The sequence below is a fragment of the Aegilops tauschii genome, chromosome 2, assembly GCF_002575655.3.
Source record: "Aegilops tauschii subsp. strangulata cultivar AL8/78 chromosome 2, Aet v6.0, whole genome shotgun sequence".
NCBI classification, from domain to species: Eukaryota; Viridiplantae; Streptophyta; class Magnoliopsida; order Poales; family Poaceae; genus Aegilops; species Aegilops tauschii.
The window spans coordinates 208,425,373-208,447,227 of record NC_053036.3 but is presented as its reverse complement, the minus strand read 5'-3'; positions in this window follow the sequence as shown (position 1 = coordinate 208,447,227).

Here is a 21,855-nt window from a genome sequence, read left to right as displayed (position 1 = left end):
ACATACCCCAAATTTCTATCCACGCCAAAAACTACTAGCTAGTGCCTAAAGTTTCTTACTAGTTCCATTATTTACAGTATAATGCAATCCCATAACGTCCCATAATGCTAGTGCTAGTAGTAAATAATAGCCTCACCCCTTCGCTAAGGAACGATCTACAGTTGGAAGGGACGAGGCCCTGCGGTTACTACGCTCTTATCTCCTCCTCGCAGGCAGTTCGTCGCTGCTCCCATCGATTCGCTAGGCGGTTCTCCTCCTCGTCGGAGCTGGGAGACCTTGGACGATGATCCTATGGTAGAAATCGCATGCCGCTCCGACGTCCTCACCGCCCCAAGACTCGGTGCTTCCTGCACCAACATTTTCAAGACGGTGCTTAAAAAGGCTTGGGAAAAGGCCATGCTTGTTGGTCTTCCATGCGTCCTCGAGGAGAAGGTTCTTCTATGGGACAATCCTTCGAACAGTCCACCGCTCCCTGGCCATGGTTGCATGTTTACTCCGCTAGAGTTGCCGACGTTGAGAGGTAGTCGGATTTTGTCCGATGAGCAGGTCAGTAATGGAGTTTGATCATGTAGTACTTAGTTATTCCATTTCCATCCCGTAATTTGTCTGCTGCCCACCGTCTTATATATAGGTCTGGGTCGGTGCCAAAGAAGATTCGCTTGCATACCTCCGGCCGGATACCACCATCATTTTGCACAACATCCATAGCAGTGCGGCCGTTCCGGTAGACCCCTTCTCCACCATTGGGATCGGCCTTCCAGACTGGCTAGGCTTGAATACATATGATGATGCCTACATGAGATTGAAGAAGATAGCAATTGCGGACCCGCCGACAAAGCGACGCGGCTACGACGATTACTATCTCATCGCGGTGTTCGACATAAGGATTGCCATCAATGCAAGAGGCAGTAATCGCAGAGGCTGGCGCATGTTGGCGGCGGCAGATTTGTACCCCTACACGTTCGAAGACGCCGCGCGCCATCTAGGCCGCATCTTCGTGGTGACAAGCCAGGGGACTTGTTTCATCTGGTTGCCATCCTACGGTACGGGAGATTAAAAACAGAATGCACAAACCATCATTTGCATCCCTAACGGTACTCCATTATTTGCAGGGACCAGTCATCCCGCCATGAAAATAAGATCACAGATCCTGGATGTATATTTGCATCCGCGATTCGGTCTAACCTGGAACCTTGTAGCTGACTTTGGCATATTGGGATCAACTATCTTAGCAGTCGTTACCCATGGTACCACTGATGTGCAACATGGTCACACAATCTACCACGATCGGACCGTGACCATCTACCCAGGTATTCCATTTTTTAACCCTCTCGCCTTCTCTTTCATTGTTGTACTAGTACTCTACTTACGTACTAGTAGGAGTACTTTTTACCTTGGAGGACGCGTATAGCTAGCTAGGCCCTTGAAGACTTGAACCCACTAGCTGCCACCATTTTTGTTTTTCCATGTCTTACTATCTCATCCGTGTAGCCAAGAGTGGCTATATATAATAAGCCGGTTATTTTACTTCCTCTATACCGGAGTAGTACGATTTGCTGCACAGTATTACTGACCGCCATATTGGAGCACAACATTATTATGCATGGACCTTGACTATGTACGTCACCATGTGTCCAGATCTGAGATGCCGCGTGTACTAGATGAACGGCGCCGAGTTCGACCCCCGTGATGCTACGTGGTGCCGAGGAACACTCTTAGAGAGTAATCGCTTTTCATTGGGGACAGCTACCCCATTGTGAAGCGGATGCCACCTTCCGTGCATGATACGGAAGGCCTGCCGTTCATGAAGCATGGTTATGTCTTCAGTGCGCACCGCCGGATGAACGACATGCTGGGACACGCTATCCCTGATTTATGCCGCTTCAGCTTGGATGAGTCTCCATCATGTGGAACCGGACTAGAAAGCTGCGACAATGATTCCCGTTGCCCACTGCTATGGATCGTTCCATCCATGAAGAACACCCGGGACTGGAACCTGGAGCAGGACATGTAGCCCATCTATAACGTGTAAGTGGAGTATGGTAAATTGTGAACGGTAGCGCTGTGAATATATGTAGACTAGTCGTGCACAAATTTATCACATGAATTGGAGATGAACTTGTGTGGCATACTGGCATTTGTCCTTTAGAATTTATTACTAGTAAATGTGTTATGTGTACGTGCAACTTGTGTGGTTGTTGCACGGGCTCCAACACGCTCTTTGAGAAAAAAGGTGGCACAGCTTTGGATATACGTGACGTGGCGGCATCATACAGTAGCATCGTTCGCTATAGTTGTAGTACACTCCTACTAGGACGACAACTCCTATAAAACCTTGCACTTGGCTCTTTGCCTCTTCGGGAGGTTCAACAGTTCATACTCATGTGAACCTTGCACTTTGCTCTTTGCCTCTTCGGAAGGTCCAACAATGATGGTACTACAGTACAATATGCTTTTGGCAATTTGACACCGATTGAACTGATGCACGTCCACCGCGAGGGCGAGGGAGAGGGAGAGGGAGAGGGAGAGGGCGCTGTAGTCAAAACCCTCTCCTCATCCTGCGAACCAGCGCGCGCGTGGGCGAGGGAGAGGCGTAGTAAGTAAGCTTCTCCCCGTTCGGCGAGTTGGCGGGACACATCAAAGCAGTACTAGTACTAGTCCATACTGCGTCCTTTCCGGCTAATATGGCTTAATTTTGCGGTGATTATGAACTGTTGAACCTCCCGAAAAATACACTGGTGGTCAACGTATGTAACAATACGCTCTTTACGGTCACTATATATAGTTTTGCGGTGATTATACGATCACTAGCTCATCGTAGAGCACCGTATTGCACCCTACTGACCAGCCACATAGTCGACGTGTCACTTTGTTGACTGGTTAAATTGTCACCTGGTTTCTGGGTCCCACCTGTCAGTTGGCAGAGCAAAGAAATCAGTTAAACAAAACTTTACGCAGGCACGACAGGAGTCCAACCCTTGCGCGCGAACCACCCTGGCTGTGTATGTGAGTGCATGCACGTGTACTCCCTCGGTCTTCCAACAAAGAGTGTACATCGGCTAAAAAACAAAGAGTGTAGTACATCTACACTTCCAATGCTTTTAGCCTTTAATCTAAATCGATATTGATTGACTAATGCACCAACTTGTGCTCTAGGTATAGGCTACATGTCTATCCTTAATTACAGCATGCAACGACCTTCATTTAATCTTCTTCTCTCAATGGTCGCATGCACACATAAGTCTGCTACTTTTGGGCGTTAATTATGCCCTGGTCAATGTGTAAGTCTCTAAATGTACAGTCTTTCACAGACGTAGAGAGTAGGTTGAGCACTTGAGCGTGAGCGTGTGTGTTGCGTCGTGTGCTGTGTGCCGCATGAGTGCGTGAGTGTTGCGTGCGTCCATGTGTACGTGTGAGTGTTGCATGTTGCATGCATGCATACATGCATGGGGCTTACTCCCTCCCGTTGACATGTTCATATTTCAAGCTTCCTCTGTTCCCTCCATATGGTGATACTCCCTCCGTTCCCAAATCCTCCCTCTGTTCCCAAACACGGAGTATTTGTCTTTCGAGATTTCAACAAGTGACTACGTACAGAGAAAAATGAGTGAAGTGAGCGTAGAGGCATAGGGATAATGTAGAAAGGAAGTCTTCACGATCCATTATTCGCCATCTCGGTCAGAGAGAACTATTCAACTAGTCTTCTGATACGACTCCAACGTATCTATAATTTATGAAGTATTCATGCTATTATATTATCCTTCTAGGATGTTCTATATGCATTTATATGCTATTTTATATGATTTTTGGGACTAACCTATTAACCTAGAGCCCAGTGCCAGTTTCTGTTTTTCCTTGTTTTTTAGTATCGCAAAAAAGGAAAACCAAACGGAGTCCAATTGACCTGAAACTTGATGGAGCTTATTTTTGGACCAGAAGAAGGCCATGGAATAAAAGAGTTGGGCCAGAAGAGTCACGGGCTGCCCACGAGGGTGGGAGGCGCGCCCACCCCCTGGTCGCGCCCCCTACCTCATGGACAGCCCAGAGACCCCCCTGACTTCTTCCCGATGCCAAAACCTCTTATATATATAGAAACCTCCAGAAAATAACCTAGATCAGGAGTTCCGCCGCCGCAAGCCTCTGTAGCCACAAAAACCAATCGGGACCCCGTTCCGGCACCCTGCCGGAGGGGGGATCCCTCTTCGGTGGCCATCTTCATCATCACGGCGCTCTCCATGACGAGGAGGGAGTAGCTCACCCTCGGGGCTGAGGGTATGTACCAGTAGCTATGTGTTTGATCTCTCTCTCTCTCGTGTTCTTGATTCGGCACGATCTTGATGTAGCGCGAGCTTTTCTATTATAGTTGGATCTTATGATGTTTCTCCCTCTACTCTCTTGTAATGGATTGAGTTTTCCCTTTGAAGTTATCTTATCGGATTGAGTCTTTAAGGATTTGAGAACACTTGATGTATGTCTTGCATGTGCTTATCTGTGGTGACAATGGGATATTCACGTGATCCACTTGATGTATGTTTTGGTGATGAACTTGCGGTTCCATAACATTGTGAACTTATGCATAGGGGTTGGCACACGTTTTCGTCTTGACTCTCCGTTAGAAACTTTGGGGCACTCTTTGAAGTTCTTTGAGTTGGTTGAATAGATGAATCTGAGATTGTGTGATGCATATCGTATAATCATACCCACGGATACTTGAGGTGGCATTGGAGTATCTAGGTGACATTAGAGTTTTGGTTGATATGTGTCTTAAGGTGTTATTCTAGTACGAACTCTTGAATAGATCAATCTGAAAGAATAACTTTGAGGTGGTTTCGTACCCTACAATAATCTCTTCGTTTGTTCTCCGATATTAGTGACTTTGGAGTGACTGTTTGTTGCATGTTGAGGGATAGTTATATGATCCAATTATGTTATCATTGTTGAGAGAACTTGCACTAGTGAAAGTATGAACCCTAGGCCTTGTTTCCTAGCATTGCAATACCGTTTACGCTCAATTTTACCAATTGCTACCTTTCTGTTTTTATATTTTCAGATTACGCATACCCATATCTTCCATCCATATTGCACTTGTATCACCATCTCTTCGCCGAACTAGTGCACCTATACAATTTACCATTGTATTGGTGTGTTGGGGACACAAGAGACTCTTTGTTATTTGGTTGCAGGGTTGCTTGAGAGAGACCATATTCATCCTACGCCTCCCACGGTTGATAAACGTTAGGTCATCCACTTGAGGGAAATTTGCTACTGTCCTACAAACCTCTGCACTTGGAGGCCCAACAACATCTACAAGAACAAGGTTGCGTAGTAGACATCAAGCTCTTTTCTGGCGCCATTGCCGGGGAGGTTAGCGCTTGAAGGTATATCTTTAGATCGTGCAATTGAATCTTTAGTTTCTTGTTTTATCACTAGTTTAGTCTATAAAAGAAAACTACAAAAAATGGAATTAAGGTTGCCTCATATGCTTCATCTTTTTAATGTCTTTCGTGAAAATGATGGGAAGGAAAATTGTGCTCAAGTACTAGAAGAAGAATTACATAGAATGCTTGGCATAAAATATGTGAATGATGAGAATGATTGCAATGTTGTTAGTATGAATTCTTTGAATACCCATGATGCTAATGATATGCAAAGCCACAAGCTTGGGGATGCTATGTTTGATGAAGATGATATGTTTAGTCCCCCAAGTTTTGATAAGCAAATTTATTATGATGAAAGCATGCCTCCTATTTATGATGATTATTGTGATGACACGTATGCTATAAAGAATAAAGATAACCATGAAACTTGTCATCATGATTTTAATTTTCAATTGGATTATGCTTCACATGATAGTTATTTTGTTGAGTTTGCTCCCACTGCTATTCATGAGAAGAAATTTGCTCATGTGGATAGTAATAAAAATTCTATGCTTGTGCATCATGAAAAGAATGCTTTATGTGATGGTTATATTGTTGAATTTATTCATGATGCTACTGAAAATTATTGTGAGGGAGGAATATATGCTTGTAGGAATTGCAATAATAACAAGTTTCCTCTCTATGTGCTTCAAATTTTAAAGTTATGTTTGTTTTGCCTTCCTATGCAAGTTGATTCTTGTTCCCATAAGTTATTTGCTCACAAAATCCCTATGCATAGGAAGTTGGTTAGGCTTAAATGTGTTAGTCATATTCTTCATGATGCTCTCTTTATGTTTCAATTCTTATCTTTTATACGAGCATCATTGAAATCATCATGCCTAGCTAGAAAGGCATTAAAGAAAAGCGCTTGTTGGGAGACAACCCAATATTTACCCCTACTATTTATGTATGTTCACATTATTAAGCTAATGTAGTAATCATGTTTTGTAGCTTTTGTTTCAATAAAGTGCCAAGTAGAACCTTTGGGAAGACTTGGGTGGAAGTTAAAGTGATCTTGCTGTAAAAAACAGAAACTTTGCGCTCACGAGTTTAGCTGTCATTTTTTAAATAAGAGTGATTTTGAGTTTATTCTTTTTGCAGAAGATTAATAGACAAATTCCTCAGGTCCACCAATTTAGTTCAGAATTTTTGGAGTTCCAGAAGTATACGTTTGATACAGATTACTACAGACTTTTTGTTTTTGACAGATTCTGTTTTCTATGGGTTGTTTGCTTATTTTGATGAATCTATGAGTAGTATCGGAGGGTATGAACCATAGAGGAGTTTCAATACAGTAGATATTACACCAACATGAATTTATAATGAGTTCACAACAGTACCTAAGTGGTGATTTATTTTCTTATACTAACGGAGCTTACGAGTTTTCTGTTAAGTTTTGTGTTGTGAAGTTTTCAAGTTTTGGGTAAAGATTCGATGGACTATGGAATAAGTATTGGCAAGAGCCTAAGCTTGGGGATGACCAAGGCACCCCAAGGTAATATTCAAGGACAACCAATAGCCTAAGCATGGGGATGCCCCGGATGGCATCCCCTCTTTCGTCTTCGTTCATCGGTAATTTTACTTGGAGCTATATTTTTATTGACCACATGATATGTGTTTTGCTTGGAGCGTCATTTTATTTTGTTAGTATTTGCTTTCTGTTATTTAGAATAATGTTTTGCATCTTTATTTTCAATAATAATGCCAAGGATAGCCTTTACCATGCTTATTTTGCAAGTATACATGTTGCTGTTTCAAAACAGAAAGTTTACCGCTGTTGCAAAAATTCCCTAGAAAAGTAAGAATATGATAAAATGTTGAAACTTTTTGCATTTTGAGCTCTGATAAATTTTCTACAGTGTGGTAGAATTTCATAATGTTTGGAGTTAGGGAAGTATGATGAATCTTGCACTCTTTACAGACTGTACTATTTTGGCAGATTGCTGTTATGTTTGCATCGTTTGCATATGTTTGCTTGTTTAATGATTCTATTTGAGGATAGGAGTATTAAATATGCAGAGGCATTTAGTATGCAATGTTGAATAATAAAATTAGTGATTTGTTACAGTAGAAAATGATAAGGTTTTTGCATTGGTTTATACTAACTTATCTCATGAGTTCTTGTTGAGTTTGGTGTGGATGAAGCTTTCGAGATTTAGGAAATCGTGATATGAGAGGAATTAAGGAGACACAAAAGCTCAAGCTTGGGAATGCCCAAGGCACCCCAAGATAATATTTCAAGAAGTCTCAAGCATCTAAGCTTGCGGATGCCCCGGTAGGCATCCCACCTTTTTTCTTCAACAATTATCGGTTAGTATCGGTTGAGCCTAAGTTCTTGCTTCTTCACATGATGAGTGCTATCCTTGAACTGTCATTTTATTTTGTTTTGATTTCTGTTTGAATAATATCCCAAGATCTGAAATTCTTAAATGAGAGAGAGTCTTCACATAGCTACATAATTATTTAACTACTCATTGATCTCCACTTCTATCTTTTTGGAGTAGTTTGTCATTTACTCGTGTGCTTCACTTAGTGTAAATGGTTGAATGATTTGAATGTCATAAATATGAAACTATATATGTTTCATATGCCTTTCCCATGGGGAGTAATGCCTTCACACATAATAAGTAGAGGTGGCAAATTTACTGAAGGTTAGCAAACATTGTATTGGTCACTTGAACAATTCATGAAATAATATTAAAGGAAGAGAGATTTCACATATAAATATACTATCTTGGACATCTTCTATGATTGTGAGCCCCATTAATTAATTTCAAACCTGAGCAAATTAGTTGAAGTTGGGCAAGGAAGACAACATAATGAGTTATGCTTGGGTATATTAGTATAGAAGTTATTTTGTTATGGATCCTCTAACATGTGGTGCTTGCTATTTAGAATCCTTTGCTAGCAAAAATATCTGTACTAAGCGGGAATACTGCTTGTGCATCCAAATTCCTTGAACCAAGTTTATTCCATGAGTGTCCACCATATCTACCTATATGCGGTATTTACCTGCCGTTCCAAGTAAATTTGCATGTGCCAAACTCTAAACCTTCAAATAATAATCTCTTTTGTATGCCTGAATCGCTCATGTATCGACCAGGGGCTTTCAGTATCTTCCATGCTAGGTGGGTTATTCTCACGATGAGTGGACTCCGCTCGTCATTCACGAGAAAATGGCTGGTAACTGGGATGCCCAGTCCTATGATCAAAATATCAAAAACAAATTCGCAAATAATTTAAACAAACTCCCCCAGGATTGTTGATAGTTGGACGGCACCCGTTGTTTCGGACAAGCCGTGGAGTGTGACTGTTGGTGGAGGGGGAGTAAAATCTTTACCTTTCTGTTTGGGAACTGCCTATAATGTATCTAGTATGGAAGATATTGGGAACTCTTGGTCGTTATGTTGACAATGAAAGCATACCTCTCAAAATTATTTTCATCTCTGTTTTAGCTTCGAGCTCTAGCACCTCTGCAAATCCCTGCTTCCCTTTGCGAAGGGCCTATCTTTTACTTTTATGCAAGAGTCGGCAGTATTCCTTCCCATTCCAACCTACTTTTTAGTTGGCAAGCATCATGTGGTGGAGAAAGATCTAAGCATATATGGCCATTCAAATATATTTGATCATGAATTATTATTGTTGAAAATTATCTATATGATAAATAAGTTGGGAGGCGAAACATAAAGCCCCTATCTTTCTCTGTGTTCGATAGATGCTATTTGTTCTAAAAATATGCTTTGAGTGGTAGCAATCATGGAAGACTATATGATAGGTGAGTATGTGGGATTTGCTAAATCAAAGCTCTTACATAGACCCTTCCTGAAAATAAGATGAATTGCAATTGTTTGATGACTGAGAACGGTTTGTTAGTTTTCAAGAAAGTTTATGATCTATACTTTAACATGTGAATAGCTTGTTACTTGTTCATGAGAAGCTTTGTGATATGAGCTACTGTTATGATATATAATGATGCTAGAAAAAGTGATTGGAACTATCATTGATCAAACTTATGCACTTGCTAGCATTCACATGTAGCGACCCAACTCGGTAAGAGTCGAAGTCTCTGTGCTTACCGTGCTAGTCCCTGGATCGACTTGCTAGCACACACAATACTCGATGAAATAACAGAAATAACACACATCTATTTATTACATCGAGTACTGTGTGTGCTAGCAAGTCGATCCAGGGACTAGCACGGTAAGCACAGAGACTTCGACTCTTACCGAGTCGGGTCGCTACAAGATGGTATCAGAGCACACGTTGACTGTAGGACGCAACCCCTAGAAAATGGAAAAGCCATAGGATAAAAGCTATATTTTTCACTTTCCCTATATATCCTTTGGTCTCGTACCTTCTCTGCTTCATTACTAATTTCTTCCCTCTTTCAAAATGTAGATGTCGTCCGCCATTGTCGAGTTCGAGCAGCCCGATGAGACCATGCCCTTTGGATGGCAGCTGATGAAGATCGTGAAGCACCTGAAGATTGGGCTTCCCACATTCACTGGAACTTTCACTGCCACCTTGCCCGAGGAGACGCATTGGAGGATTGATGCCCATATCCCCGGACACATCCTCGGAAACCGCACCGAGCCCATTGATTTCCATGTGGATACTGCAACATGGGGCTTGGGCAGGGGCATCGCTGCTCACATTGCTCTCGGACCCATTCGGGAGGAGTATGACGAGGACCTCAAGAAGACCTCCTTCGTGATGTACGGACGCCGCGACGCAAATGGAGATGTGGTGCGTACCCTGGAGGACGAGACGATAGCATCCCATATCCAGGACATGGAGGATCACATTCGTATGATGGAGCTGGAGCTGTCTGACAACATGATCGTCATCAAGAACCTCATGACTCGCAAGGCCGATCTCGGGGAGGAACTCCAGGACGCTCGCATCGAGCATGAGGGGGAGCTGGACGCACTACAGGAGAAGATCGACGACCTGAAGCCTGAGCTTGAGGAGGCCGAGGAGAAGCTGGATGAGGGAGAAAACATCCAGGAGGATCACTCTTATGGAGATTACGTCAGCCAGGACAAGGACCAGGATGATGAGCTTGGAGATGACGACACAGACAGTGATGCAAGGACACCTGATGTCAACATGGTTGACTGGTCTTCATCCGATGAGAGTTAGATTTTATACCACCATGAGAGTTAGAAATTCGATTTTGTTATCCGATTAGTTTTACTTCATTTGTAAGACCTTGTCAAATCTTGTGACATGGCTTACCTTAGGTTTGATTATTTGTGTGAACCTCTTTGTTTGAAATTGAATTGGAGTGATTTGAAGTTTTATTGCTATCATGTGCATATGGGTAGTGTGATTTTACTCACTAGGCCTCATTCTATTCTAACTCCTCATCCACTCTAAACCCATCAGATGCCTCCAAGACATGACCCCGGATTCAACTTTCCGCCGGAGCTCACGCAATTGATCCAGGAGCAGAATGCTCTTATGCAGATGCTCATTCAGAACCAGAACCAGAACCACAACAACAACAACAACCCACTGTCGCCACCCCTAGTTGACAGTCTTACCCGTTTTCTGAGGCTGAACCCACCCGTGTTCTCCAGCAGCACGGAGCCGATTGTCGCGGATGACTGGCTCGGCAAGATAGGAAGGGAGCTGGCCACGGCAGGATGCAATGATGCTGAGAAGGTGAAGTTTGCCGCCCATCGGCTGGATGGCCCAGCCGCTGCTTGGTGGGAGAACTACACCACCACATACCCCTTGGAGAGTGTGACTTGGACTCAGTTCCAGCAGGCGTTTTGCACAGCTCATGTCTCAGCTAGAGCCATGAGTCTGAAGAAGAGGAGTTCTGCAGCTTGCGTCAGGGAGGACGCACGGTATCCCAGTATGTTGATGAGTTCAGTAAGTTGGCCCGTTATGCCCCAGAGGACGTGGCCACTGATGCAGCCAAGCAAGAGAAGTTTCTGGAGGGACTGACGATGAGTTGGGAGTTCAGTTTACTGTGGCGACCTTTGCGAACTATCAGGAGCTGGTTGATAAGACTACCATTCTCGAAGGCAAGCACCAGCAGATGGAGAATCGTAAGAGGAAGTACGGTCACGGGAAGTATAACTTTGGAGTTCAACAGAAACCCCGCTACAGCCCGTACTCAGGAAGTTCTGGATCAGGCACTAGCAAGTTTGGAGGGAATCATCATAACCATGGAGGCCACATTCAGCATGGAGGAACTGGACACAACCACCATGGTCACAAGCATGGAAATGGCAATGGCAATGGAGGGAATGGCAACCAGCAGCATTTCAACTCTTCTACACCAATGAAGAAAGATCTGAGTCACATCACTTGCTTCAAATGCAAGAAGACAGGGCACTACTCCAATGAGTGTCCCGAGCAGCAGAATGGGAATGGAAATGGGAATTCTGGAGGCAAGAAGCCTAATCCTTTCACTAAGGGGCATGTGAATCATGTCAATGTGGAGGAGGTCTATGAGCAGTCTGACGCAGTGATTGGTAAGTTCTTGGTTAATTCATTTCCAGCACTCATAGTTTTTGACACTGGTGCATCGCATCATTCATATCAAGGGGATTCGTGGATAAACATAAGTTGCCTACCATAGCTCTTAAGTCACCCATTCTAGTGAGTTCCCCAGGAGCCGAGTCTATGGCTAGTCAGGGATGTTTCCAGTTGCCTTTGAACATAGGGGGACATGTTTTTCCCACAGACATGATCATACTAGAGTCGCAAGGGTTGGATGTAATCCTAGGGATGGATTGGATGTCCAAGTATGAGGGGAACATTGATTGTGCTAGTAGATCGATTTTTCTCACCACCCCAGAGAAGAAGAGGATCAAGTATGTATCTAGGCTTAAGCCTAAGAGGACTCAGGTGAACTCTCTTACAGGAGTTGTCTAGGAAGAAGTACCAGTGGTGAAGGATTATCCCGATGTATTTTCGGAGGAGTTACTAGGTATGCCGCCAGATCGGGAGATTGAGTTGCTGCCAGGTACATGACCTATCTCCAAGAGGCCGTATCGGATGCCCGCTAATGATTTGGAGGAAGTCAAGAAACAGATTAAGGAGTTGCTAGAGAAAGGGTATATTCGCCCGAGTTCATCACCTTGGGGAGCCCCAGTACTCTTAGTGGAGAAGAAGGATGGAACCTTGAGGATGTGTGTGGATTACCGCTCTTTGAATGAGGTGACCATCAAGAACAAGTATCCCCTACCAATGATCAATGACTTGTTTGACCAGCTAGAAGGAGCTAGTGTTTTCTCCAAGATCGACCTTCGATCGGGTTATCACCAATTGAAGATCCGTGAGAAGGATATACCCAAGACCGCTTTTACCACAAGGTATGGGCTTTATGAGTATACAGTCATGTCCTTTGGTTTGACTAATGCCCCTGCTTATTTTATGAGCATGATGAACAAGGTGTTCATGGAGTTCTTGGATAAGTTCGTTGTGGTATTCATTGATGACATATTGGTTTTCTCCAAGAATGAGGAGGAACACGCTGAACATCTGCGCTTAGTTTTGGAGAAGCTCAGAGAACATCAACTTTATGCCAAGTTCAGCAAGTGTGAGTTTTGGCTCAAGGAAGTCGGATTCCTTGGACATGTAGTGTCAGGTGAAGGGATTGCAGTGGACCCTACCAAGGTAGAGTCAGTCACAGAATGGAATGCACCCACCACAGTTGGCGAGATTCGTAGTTTCCTTGGGCTTGCTGGATATTACCAGAGATTTATTGAAAGTTTCTCCAAGATTGCAAGGCCCATGAAATCGTTGTTGAAGAAGGACACCAAGTTCGTTTGGACTGAAGAGTGTGAAGCCAGCTTTCAAGAGTTGAAGAAGCGTTTGGTCACAGCCCCAGTGCTAATCCTGCCTGACGTGCACAAGTACTTTCAGGTGTATTGTGATGCTTCACGTCTGGGACTTGGAGGTATTCTTATGCAAGAGGGAAAGGTTGTAGCTTATGCTTCATGACAACTTCGACCTCATGAGTTGAACTATGCCACGCATGATTTGGAGTTGGCAGCCGTAGTGCATGCGCTCAAGACATGGAGACACTATCTTATTGGGAATCGTTGTGATGTTTACACGGATCACAAGAGTTTGAAGTACATTTTCACGCAGAAGGAGTTGAATCTCAGGCAAAGGAGATGGTTGGAACTTATAAAGGATTATGACATGAGTTTGCATTATCATCCAGGAAAAGCCAATGTTGTGGCGGATGCTTTGAGCCGTAAGAGTTATGTTAATACCCTTACAGCAGGAGGTTTACCTCAGGAGTTATGTGATGAGCTTAGAGACCTTCAGTTGGAAATAGTTCCAAAAAGTTATGTTGCCACACTCGAGGTACAGTCCACCTTGTTGGGAAGAATCAGAGAGGCCCAGGAGTTGGACCAAGGTATTGCTGAGATAAAGGAAATGATGAGCAAAGGGAAAGCGGAAGGATTCCGTGAGGATGAAAATGGAATCATATGGTTTGAGCAACGGATTTGCGTACCCAATGACCTGGAGATCAGGAAGTTGATTCTTCAGGAGGCTCATGACTCACCTTATTCGATACACCCAGGCAACACCAAGATGTACTTGGACTTGAAGGAAAGTTTTTGGTGGGCCGGTATGAAGAGAGAGATTGCCGAGTATGTGGCAATATGTGATGTATGTCAGAGAGTAAAGGCGGACCATCAGAAACCAGCAGGTTTACTTCAGCCGTTGCCGATTCCTGATTGGAAATGGGATAAACTTGGTATGGACTTTATTACGGGGTTACCCAGGACCCGTTTAGGTTATGATTCCATTTGGTTGATAGTGGATCATTTGACCAAGGTTGCTCACTTCATTCCAGTGAAGACCACCTATACAAGTGCTAAGTTGGCAAAGATATATATGACCAGGATCGTATGTCTGCATGGAGTTCCGAGGAGCATCGTATCAGATAGAGGAACACAGTTTACCTCAAAGTTTTGGAATCAGTTGCATGAAACTTTGGGTACCAGGCTAGAGTTCAGTACAGCCTTCCATCCACAGACTGATGGGCAGACAGAGAGAGTCAATCAGATTCTGGAGGACATGCTGAGAGCTTGTGCGCTAGACTATGGGTCTAGTTGGGATGATAACTTACCCTACGCAGATTTCTCATACAACAACAGCTACCAAGCCAGTTTGCAGATGGCCCCTTTCGAGGCATTGTATGGCAAGAAATGCAGGACACCTTTGATGTGGGATGGAGTTGGAGATCGCAAATTGTTTGGACCTGATTTGATTAGGGATTCTGAGGAGAAGGTCAAGTTGATTCGTGACAGACTTAAGATAGCTCAGTCAAGGCAGAAAAGTTATGCCGATGCTAAATGCAAGGAAGTGATCTATGAAGTGGGAGATAGAGCATATCTTCGAGTGTCTCCACTTCGAGGTATTAAGAGATTTGGAGTCAAAGGAAAGTTAGCACCATGGTTTGTGGGACCATACAGAGTTCTGGAACGTAGAGGAGAGGTTGCATACCAGCTGGAATTACCAGAGGCTTTGTCGGGAGTTCATGATGTGTTTCATGTTTCCCAGCTGAAGAAGTGTCATGCAGAGATGGCGGACATTCCTTTGAGAGATACAGTGCCACTCGAGGCAATTCAGTTAAAGAATGATCTGACTTATGAGGAGAAACCTATTAAGATTCTTGAGACTGCAGAGAGGATCACTCGTACAAAGATCGTCAAGTTCTCCAATGTTCAGTGGAGTCACCACACCGAGGAGGAAGCTACTTGGGAACGAGAGGAAGATCTTAGACAGGACCATCCACACCTTTTTGCTGGCCAACCCGAATCTCAAGGACGAGATTCATCTTAAGGGGGGTAGGTTTGTAACATCCCAATTTTTATTAAATTTGAATGTTAATAGAATCATTCAATGCATATCATATTTCTTTGCATTTTGGAGTTTTTGAAATATTCAAATAATATTTTTCCACTCGAGAAAAAAAACAAATGAGAGGGAATAAGATGACTTCCTCAAATTTATAAAAGTGGGAAATTTTATTTTGAATATTATTTGAAGTTTTGGAGTTTATTGGTATTTATTTTATTTGCAAAAAGTGCATTAATTGCTTTAGGAAAATATTTTCAAAATATTCTGTGCTTAAGTTAATGTTCATTAGGCTCTAAATATTGTATAGTTATTTTAGAAATTATTGTGGTGTTTTTATTAATTCATTTGAATTATTTAGGGCCACTTTAGTGTTCGGTTTAAAAAAAACACGCACGCACACACCTGCCTGGACCGAAACCAATTCGGCCCAGGGACGCACGCGCTCAGCCAGCCGCGCGAGGCCAGCCAGCCCACCGGCCATTTTCGGCCCAAGGCCGCCCGCGCGCCCGAAGCCTCCCGCCCGGTCGACCGCCCCGCGCTCGCCCTCGCTCGCCTCCTATCGCTGCCGCTGCCAGGCGGGCCCCGCACGTCAGCCCGTCCCCAACCTCCCGCACCGCGCCTCGCCGCCCGCAACCGCCGGCCGCCTCGCGCTCGGATAATGCTTATCCGTCGACCCCGAGCCCTCTGCCCTCGCCTATAAAAGCCCCTCGACCCCCTCTTCCACCCTCGCCGTCCCGCTTCTTCCCACACCGCTCACAGCCGCCGCGCTGCTCGTTCGCATCTCGCTGGAGCCGCACAACTCACCGGAGCATTTCGTCGCCCGTAGACCACTCCGACCCTCCTTTTTTTGTATTTATTTCTTAGCTCGCCGAGGCGCATCCGTTTGACATAATTTTTGCCCCTAGGTCCCGTCGGAGCCGCCGCACCACCGACGCCGGAGCCGCCGGAGCACCGAAGGCCGCCGTCTTCACCCCGCCCCGTCCGGACGCCGCGACGCACGCCACCATCACCATCCGGACGCCCACGCCGCGCCGCACCTCCCCGTCTTCTTCCCCGACGCCGAGGACCGCCGTAGCCGCTGCCCCGCCACCGCCCGACGCCGCGCCGCCGTCCTCTGCTCGTCGCCGACGTCGCCAGCCGTTGTAAGCCGCTGCCCCACTCCCGCCCGTTAGATCGATCACCGACGGCCCAGATTAGATGAGGTTCATTTTTTTATTTTGCGAAGAGGTACGCGGTTAACCGCGTTTCCCTTAGACCGTGCGGTTTTATTTAAACCGAGCGTCGGTTTTTCTTTAGTTAGCCGTCGCCGTTGTTTTTTTCTATTTGGCGGCCGTTCACCATATAGCCTCCGCAGCAGACGCTGCTCGGCCAGCCAGGAGCCGCCACGTGGCCAGGGACTTGGTTGCGATAGTTTTCTTCTCTGTTTAGTCCTTGTAATTAGCAGATTAGTCCCTGAACTTAGATTAGCCATAACTTTTAAACCGTAGATCCAAACTCGATGAAACTAGTGGCAAATTCTTCGTATTGTTTAGATCTATCTAGTGGTATACTTTTTGCAAACTTTTGTCAGCTTCAAATTTGAATTTATTCAGATTCAAATTCGAACTTCAAATGGCCATATCTCTCAAACCGTAGCTCCGATTAAGTTGATTCTTTTTGCATTCTGTCACCGTAGCCAAACCCTATCACCTGGACCTTTGTCACAATAATTTTCACACATTAGAATCTGTCCATTTATATTTTTACTAGTATGCATAGAACGCACTATAGTTCACATCACTTCTTGAACCATAGGCCTATGTTGTTTTGCACTTAGAATATTTTCGTGCAAGTTAAGTGTTGTTTGTTCATTTGGTTTTTCCGAGACTTCTTGATTTGCACGTTCTTCTTGGTTCTCTGAAATGTTTGCTTATGTTTGTTTATCTTCTTTGTGATAAATTGCGCGGAGTGCGAAGCAGAATATTATCAGTCTTTAGAATTCAACCAGCAGTACCAAGGCAAGTTGCATCTTGATCATGTTTCATTACCTATGTTTTTATTATGCACTTAGTTCTTTGCGGTAGGACTGCATGGTAGGAATTGATGCCGCATGACTATGCTTTTCACCCAGTAGTTCATTGAGGTAGGTCTGAACCTTATAACATTGTCGCCATCGTTTTACATTATGTTGCTTCGCTAAGTAGACGTGGATTGGGGAGTGATCATTGTAAAGTATGAGTGAAAATGTAGTAAATAGGACCTAAGATAATTAATGAACTACCTGGGCGTGGAAACTTGTTGGAATGGTGGCGAAGTACAGTGGGGCACGCATGGGTAATCCATGGTGGTGCACCACTAGTGGACCGTCCGCTCAGGCTCAAAGAGATCAATCGTATTCTCATGTCTAGAAGCTTACGTGTGCAGCCACAAGCCAATATGGGCTCTGGCTTAGTTGAGTAGTTAGTGTGACCCCTTCCGGGATGGGCTAGCAGATGTTGAATGATGTAGGTGTACCGGACTATCCGTGGGTTAAGGGGGAACATTTTCGAAAGACTATGTCTCGGTCTTCCGATCATGGAGGTGGTCGAGTCTTGTGGGGAAAAGTGCGCAACCTCTGCAGAGTGTCAACCTAATCGATTAGCCGTGTCCCCGGTTACGGACAAGTTGAGCATCTAGTAGTGGAAATGCCGGGAGATCTCCTCACCTTTAATTAAACAATTGGGTTTTAAATGAAACTTGGGAATGGATGGAGTTGGGTTTGCCAACTCATCCTATGCAAATGTGTAGTAGTAGAATAACATCTTTCCTAATAGGGAAAAACTAGCTTTATGCAAAAAAACTAAACTTAGAGCTTTCCACCAGCCAAATTGCATGTACAAGTAGGTTCTTTACACTTGTGATCTGACTTGCCAGTACATTCAATGTACTGACCTATATGGCTGCAACTTATCACATTGCAGATATATCCGACGAGGATTAAGGTGCGATAGGTCGATGTTCTACACTCAACCTTGCTCGTGGAGTTGGACTCATTTACTACTTTGCTTCCGCAGTATTTGTTTATTCGCTCTATGCCCTATTTTGTAATAAATGTATTGCTCCTGGACTATTGATGTAATAAAGAGATGTGTGTTATTTCTGTTATTTCATCGAGTACTGTGTGTGCTAGCAAGTCGATCGAGCGACTAGCACGGTAAGCACAGAGACTTCGACTCTTACCGAGTCAGGTCGGTACATCACACTTCATAAATTATTTCTTTTATCATTTACCTACTCGAGGACGAGCAGGAATTAAGCTTGGGGATGCTAATACATCTCCAACGTATCTATAATTTATGAAGTATTCATGCTATCATATTATCCTTCTAGGATGTTTTATATGCATTTATATGCTATTTTATATGATTTTTGGGACTAACCTATTAACCTAGAGCCCAGTGCCAGTTTCTGTTTTTTCCTTGTTTTCGAGTATCGCAGAAAAGAAAAACCAAACGGAGTCCAATTGACCTGAAACTTGACGAAGCTTATTTTTGGACCATAAGAAGGCCATGGAGTAAAAGAGTTGGGCCAGAAGAGTCACGGGCTGCCCACGAGGGTGGGAGGCGCGCCCGGAGACCCCCCTGACTTGTTCCCGATGCCAAAACATCTTATATATACAGAAACCTCCAGAAAATAACCTAGATCTGGAGTTCCGCCGCCGCAAGCCTCTGTAGCCATGAAAAACCAATAAGGACCCCGTTCCGGCACCCTGCCGGAGGGGGGCATCCCTCTCCGGTGGCCATCTTCATCATCCCGACGCTCTCCATGACGAGGAGGGAGTAGTTCACCCTCGGGGCTGAGTGTATGTACCAGTAGCTATGTGTTTGATCTCTCTCTCTCTCTCTCTCTCGTGTTCTTGATTCAGCGCGATCTTGATGTATCACGAGCTTTGCTATTATAGTTGGATCTTATGATGTTTCTCCCCCTCTACTCTCTTGTAATGGATTGAGTTTTCCCTTTGAAGTTATCTTATCGGATTGAGTCTTTAAGGATTTGAGAACACTTGATGTATGTCTTGCATGTGCTTATCTGTGGTGACAATGGGATATTCACGTGATCCACTTGATGTATGTTTTGGTGATGAACTTGCGGGTTCCATAATATTGTGAACTTATGCATAGGGGTTGGCACACGTTTTCGTCTTGACTCTCCGGTAGAAACTTTGGGGCACTCTTTGAAGTTCTTTGAGTTGGTTGAATAGATGAATCTGAGATTGTGTGATGCATATCGTATAATCATACCCACGGATACTTGAGGTGGCATTGGAGTATCTAGGTGACATTAGAGTTTTGGTTGATATGTGTCTTAAGGTGTTATTCTAGTACGAACTCTTGAATAGATCGATCTGAAAGAATAACTTTGAGGTGGTTTCGTACCCTACAATAATCTCTTCGTTTGTTCTCTGATATGAGTGACTTTGGAGTGACTGTTTGTTACATGTTGAGGGATAGTTATATGATCCAATTATGTTATTATTGTTGAGAGAACTTGCACTAGTGAAAGTATGAACCCTAGGCCTTGTTTCCTAGCATTGCAATACCGTTTACGCTCACTTTTACTGCTTGCTACCTTTCTGTTTTTATATTTTCAGATTACGCATACCCATATCTACCATCCATATTGCACTTGTATCACCATCTCTTTGCCGAACTAGTGCACCTATACAATTTACCATTGTATTGGGTGTGTTGGGGATACAAGAGACTCTTTGTTATTTGGTTGCAGGGTTGCTTGAGAGAGACCATATTCATCCTACGCCTCCCACGGATTGATAAACCTTAGGTCATCCACTTGAGGGAAATTTGCTACTGTCTTACAAACCTCTGCACTTGGAGGCCCAACAACGTCTACAAGAAGAAGGTTGCATAGTAGACATCATCTTCGCAGTGAAGTGACAATACATGCTGCAGCAGATGGGACACTTAATTAATAAGCTGAACCAGCGTGTTGGTGTTACTAAATCAGCCTTACCCAGTACTGCCATCATGTTTGCCAGTAGAGCACACTTCTGTCCTCCATTAACTGACATATGGGCCCTCTTGTGGTAGACCCACATGTCATCGGTGTTACTATTTACATTCCGAAGGATGGTATATCCTGGTAGTAGTACTAGTAGAATTGAGATTTAATGCACTTTCTTCCCCGTCTTCCACTCTTCTTCCTCCTCTCTTCTTCTTCCTCCTCTCTTCCCCATCGTCGGCCACACACCATTTCCCCCCGCTCACTGCTCGCCCGCCCGCGCTATCGTCCTTGGTAGCTCGCGTGTACCATATCCCCCCGCTCACTGCTCGGCCACACGAGGAGAAGTTTCTTAGCTGGCCCGCCCGAATCCACTTCCCCGCTGGCTCGCAGAAACCGAAAACCCCAATGGCAGAACCGACTGACACGCAGAGCCGCGATTGGAATTCCCTCCCTGATGTTCTCTTGGAGCAGATCTGTAATCGTATGGACCTACTTAGCACCGTCCGTCTGGCCGCATGCTCGGTGTCTTTGTACCGTCTACTCGTCTACAACCGGCCGGCTCTTTTCAAGACACCCTGCTTGCTGATGCCCGATCCTCGCAGGTGGCCCAGACACCGACTTTACGATCCTACGGAGGTTGCCCTGGTGCCCCTCGACATGCTACCACTACCCGTCCACCTGTCCTTCATGCGCGTCCACTACTGGGCGGGCATGAAGGCCAACTGGATCGTCCTCATCCACCAATCCGGTAGTTCGTGGCATCTCGTGGATATCTACACCCAGCGATAGATCACCCTTCCATCGTTGGATACCGCCGCCATCGAGCCTCGCGGCCCGCCGGACACTCCTGCCTAGTACGCACGAGACGCGTCAAGCTTTTGGCTCGACCTCTGTTTGCTGAAAGTTGTAATCTGTGAAGTGCCCACACCATCAGAAGACTACATGGATTACAAGCTCATTGCCTTGTTCAACATGGGATTAGTCTATCTGGAATCCGGTCGCCATACATGGTCATGGCTCATTGTCAATCCTGTTGAGGCAACATTTCTGTCTGATGCTATAGTGCACGATGGCATCATTTACGCGGTCGACGCATATATTGGCTGCCTATACTGGTGGAATCTATCGTCGTGTAATTGTTCTATCTCATCTCATCTTTACCTTATGAATACGACTGCCTGTTCATTGTTACAAATTTAGAATAGATAGTATGTCTATAACCACATCATTGCTATATGTTTCTCTCATTTCCTAGATTTTGATGACCACACATGTTATTGTTAGAGTTGATATGAGAACAATTGGCATCTAATGATTGTTAGAATAGATATTATGAGCATAACATCATGATTACTATATGTTACTCTCATTTCCAAGATTTTTATAACAACGCATGTTATTGCTTAGAGTTGATATGAGAACAGTATTAGTAAGTGCTATGGTAGAATATGAGTAGGCTCTGTCATAGCTGTTTTCCTCTCATTGTTAAATGATGTTTGAACCATGACATATTGCTAGAATATGACCATTGGCTTATTTTTTTAACTTGGGGTATGATTATGACCATGGCATTGCAATTCTCTGTCTATGATATGTGCCACTGTTATAATAATCTTAA